The following is a 4,752-nucleotide window of genomic DNA, read 5'->3' on the forward strand; positions in this document are numbered from 1 at the left end:
GTACCATCTCGGCTCACTAAAACCTCTGACTCCTGGGCTCAAGCAATTCTCCTGCCTCAGCCTCCCGAGTAGCTGGGATTACAGGCGCAGGCCACTATGCCCAGCTAATTTTTTGTATTTTTAGTAGAGATGGGCTTTCACCATGTTAGCCAGGATGGTCTCCATTTCCTGACTTCGTGATCCACCTGCCTCACCTTCCCAAAGTGCTGCGATTACAGGCATAAACCACCGTGCCCGGCCTCTGCTTCCTCCCTTAGGCTGTAAGCAACCAGAGGGCAGAGAACACACTCTCCTCATCTCTGTAACCTGAGCCTTCCATGACAGCAGCAGAGCGTTCCAAAAGTCTGTGGAGGTGCAGGTGGCTGCTGGTTGCCAGTGCAGAGCATTGATTCAGTCACGTTACACACCTTCAGTGATTCTGCTCAGGCAATAAGCCATTGGCATACCAACCAAAGCCAAGAAAAGGAAGCTCCAAGCAGACCCCCTATGTCAGTTCCCGATGTGCAACCCGGGGTTTCACCTTGAAACCATGTAGTCTCCAGAAGTGATTCAGGAATGTTTTGACCTCCCTTCTTAATCTAATCTATGGTCAAACTTGTTTCCAAGATAGTTAATGCCTCAGAGAGAGGCTGTCATAAGGGTCCCTGTTGTTTAAAGCGCCAAGGAAAAAAGAAATGGTTAGATACATCCTTTGTAACATGGCTTTAGTAGTGAGGCGTAACCTCGAGGTTTGAAAATTAAATGAAAGAGGCTGTGTGTGGTGGCTTATGCTTGTAATCCCAGCACTTTGGGAGGCCAAGGCAGGCGGATCACTTGAGGACAGGAGTTTGAGACCAGCCAGGCCAACATGGCAAAACCCCATCTCCACAAAAATACAAAAAGTAGCTGAGTGCGGTGGTGTGCACCTGTAATCCAAGCTACCCCCGAGGTTGAGGCAGGAGAATCACTCGAACCCAGGAGTCGGCCGGTGACTGCAGTGAACAGAGATTGCAGCATTGCACCCCAGCCTGTGCCGCAGAGTGAAACACCGTCTCAAAAAAAGAGAAATGAAATGAATAAATGGTAAACATGCCAGAGCCTGTTTAAATGAAGAAAAAGGATATTTGTTTGGTTTGCCTTGCAGAGCTGTGGCCCCGCCCAAGATTCTAAGACAAATACATGTATCGGGGGAGACTGGACTTCCTCCTGAAGGACAAACAACCATAAGGCATGGCGTGTCGGCAGCAGCCCGGTGACCAAACAGTGACAGTCTGCACACCAGCTTTCTGTGGCACACTGCTCCTTGAAGGCAGGGCCTGAAAGCTTTCATTCTTCTCCTCCTTCTTCCTTCTTCCTCTTCCTCCTCCTTCTTCCCTTCCTTCCTTCTTCTCTTTTTCTTTTTTTCTTTCTTTCTTACTTTCTTTTCTTTCCTTCCTTTTCTTCCTTCCTTTCTCTTTCTTTCCTCCTCCTCCTTCTTCTGCTTCTTCTTCTTCCTCCCCCTCCTCCTTCTTCTCTCTCTCTCAGTAGATCAGAAAGTTTTAATTCTATATTCCCCGTTCTTAGCATTCAGTCTAAGACATAGTAACACTTAGTACCTGTTTGCCAGTGGATGCTTATACTTGCTTCTCTTTCTCTCCTTCTTTTAATATTTTTTTTTTTTTCTGAGGCAGGGTCTCACTATATTGCCCAGGCTGGTCTTGAACTCCTGGGTTCAAGCAATTCTCCTGCCTTGTTCTCTCAAAGTGCTGGGATAACAGGCATTAGCCACACCAGGCTTTTAATCTTTTTTTTATCTTCCATCTTTCTCTTTTTTTCCTCCTTTCCCATCTCCTCCCTGCCCTTTCAGGACCTGTTGAGCCTGCATTACTACAAATAACTGAGGCCCTAATTACTAAAGAATTACCTTCCCTTTCTTACCTTTGCCCTAACCTCCTCCAGCCCCTCAGGCAATATATAGATGCTCTTTGTGAAATATTAAATATTAAATCCTGTTTTTTAAAATACTGATGGTTCCCACACTGGGCAGTGTCTCACGCCTGCTGGAAGCTGAGGTAGGAGGATGGCTTAATTCCAGGAGTTTGCGACCAGCCTGGGCAGCAAAATGAGATCCCATCTCTACAAAAACATTAAAAATTAGCTGAAAAAATAAAAAATTAGCTGTGTGCGATAGTGCACACCTGTAGTCCTAGATACTTAGAGGACTGAAGCAGGAGGATCTCTTGAGCCCAGGAGTTTAAGGCTGCAGTGAGCTATGATCAGTCCCACTGCGCTCCAGCCTGAGAGACAGAGCAAGACCTCTCTCAAAAGACAAACAATCAAAAAACAAACCACCGAAACCCTGATGATCCCCTCATTTTCTGGGTGCCCAGAATGACAGTATACTTCTTGTGTCATCCAGCCCTTCTCCTCTTTCTTCACCTTCACCCTCATTTTTCTACAACCTTCTTTCCTACTTCCAGTGGTCTCAGTCGCTGGGTGGTCTGGCTGCTAACCCCCAAAGCTGAGAAGCGTGACCCTTAGAGCCATTCTTGGGACACTCCCTTGAAGCTCGTGTGGGATTTCTTTTTTTTTTTTAGACGGAGTCTCTGTCTGTCGCCAGGCTGGAGTGCAGTGGGGCAACCTTGGCTCACTGCAGCCTCCGTCACCCGGGTTCAAACAGTTCTCCTGCCTCAGCCTCCCAAGTTGCCGGGACTACCGGCGCACGCCACCACGCCCAGCTAATTTTTGTATGTTTAATAGAGGTGGGGTTTCACCATGTTGGCCAGGATGGTCTCGATCTCTTGACCTCACGATCCACCCACCTCAGCCTCCCAAAGTGCCACCGCGCCTGGCCTCTTGTGGAGTTTCTTTGAGGTGGGTTCACAGCCGCTGTTGGCTGCCCACCCCACCTACACTCCACTCACCTGTCTTGTGCTAGTCCCAAAGAACCCAAAATACTACCTCTGTCCTGCCTCTGGAGAGTGGACACATTTCGGGCTGTGCTGGCCTCCATCACTGTGGGAAACAGCGCATTCTGTTCTAGAGTGTGTGCCAGATGAAGGACAACCAGGGAATCTGGGATATAAACAATGATGTGGGAGCACAATGTTGGCACTCTCAGGAAAACAGAAAAAACTCCCTTGTCCTATCCAGTTTTGTTGTTTACAGAGCACATTTTACTTTCTTGAGCATCAAAATATACATACGCATAGGGTTTGTTTGTTTGTTTTGTTTTCTTGAGACAGAGTCTCACTCTGTCGTCCAGGTTGGAGTGCAGTGGTGAGATCTCAGCTTACAGCAACTTCTGTCTGCTGTATATACATAGGGATGCTCTATCCGCCCCAGGTTTAAGCAATTCTCGTGCCTCAGCCTCTGGAGTAGCTGGGACTACAGGCACACACCACCACACCTAGCTAATTTTTGTATTTTTAATAGAAGCAGGATTTCACCATGTTGCCCAGGCTGGTCTGGAACTCCTGAGCTCAAGTGATCTGCCCGCCTCGGCCTCCCAAAGTGCCGGGATTACAGGCATGAGCCACCTCACCCTGCCACCCACATAGGTTTGTGCCCTGGTCCCACCTGTCAGGTAACTGGTTCACACTCCATCCCAGAGGAAGGTCACAGGTCAAGGGGTGAAAATTTCAAGAGGGGCAACTAGCAGTTATAAACCATGGCCCCATGCCCACCTCTTACCCCAGCCTCCTGCCCACATCCTCCCCGCAGATCTCATGTAAAAAGCCTGTGTCTTGGTCATCTACCTGCCTTCCTGATAAACTTTCAGGCAGGAGAAGTACGCATGTGCGAATGTATGTCTGTGTGTGCGTGTGTGTGCACGCAGGCGTGTGTGTGTGGTGTCAAATGGGGGTGTTAATATTGTCAATACTAATTCAATACTAATTCCTAGATAAGAAAACTAATTCAATACTAATTCCTAGATGAAAACACTATCTTAATCTTAGAAGGTGAATACCTATTCATTAAATGATCATTGCTTTGGAAGAATTTTTAATGGCAAATACTCAGAAACCAATGCCCATGTGGGTAGGGAGAGAAGCAGGACATCAAATAGACACCACGTGTTATAAGCAGAGACAGAGATAAGGATGGGCACTGAACAAGAGAGAAGGAAATACACCAGAATACCCGGAGAGGTTTTCTCCAGGTTTGGAGTTATAGGCGTTGTTTGCTTTCTCCTCTCCTGTGTATTTCTTTGCTGCTCAAGTATCTCACTGTGAACAAATGCGACTCTAGTAACGGTGGGGATAAATAATTTTTTAATTTGTTTTTCAAATGTAGACCACTTTGCCCTGTCTCCCAGTGTCATCAGGAAGCCCAGATGAAAGCTGAGTGACCTGAGTGCCAAGGCCCTCAGATCCTCCTACCCTGCAGCACAGGCCCTCCCTCCTGTTGTCCAGCGCAGTGTCCGGCAAAGGCCATGACCCTTATATAAGGGCAGAAAGTGAGCTAAAGCCCTATGGGAGAGGTGGCTCAGGCATATAGAGGCCTGTAGAAACCAAGCTCAGAGACAGACCTGTGGCCAGAGGCTCCATGACACTGCCCTAACCCCAATGCACCCCTAGAGCTTGCTCCAAAATTATTCGAGGACCAGGAAGGGAACAAGGCAAAGCAGCCAAAAAGGGGATTACTGGGAAAGTGTTGGAAATACCCTGGGCTGAGCACGGTGGCTCACACCTGTAATCCCAGCACTTTGGGAGGCCCAGGTGGGTGGATCACTTAAGGTCAGGAGTTTGAGACCAGCTTGGACAACATGACAAAACCCATCACTACCAAAAA

This window comes from Cebus imitator, unplaced genomic scaffold (assembly GCF_001604975.1).
Source record: "Cebus imitator isolate Cc_AM_T3 unplaced genomic scaffold, Cebus_imitator-1.0 Scaffold33, whole genome shotgun sequence".
Taxonomy (NCBI): Eukaryota; Metazoa; Chordata; class Mammalia; order Primates; family Cebidae; genus Cebus; species Cebus imitator.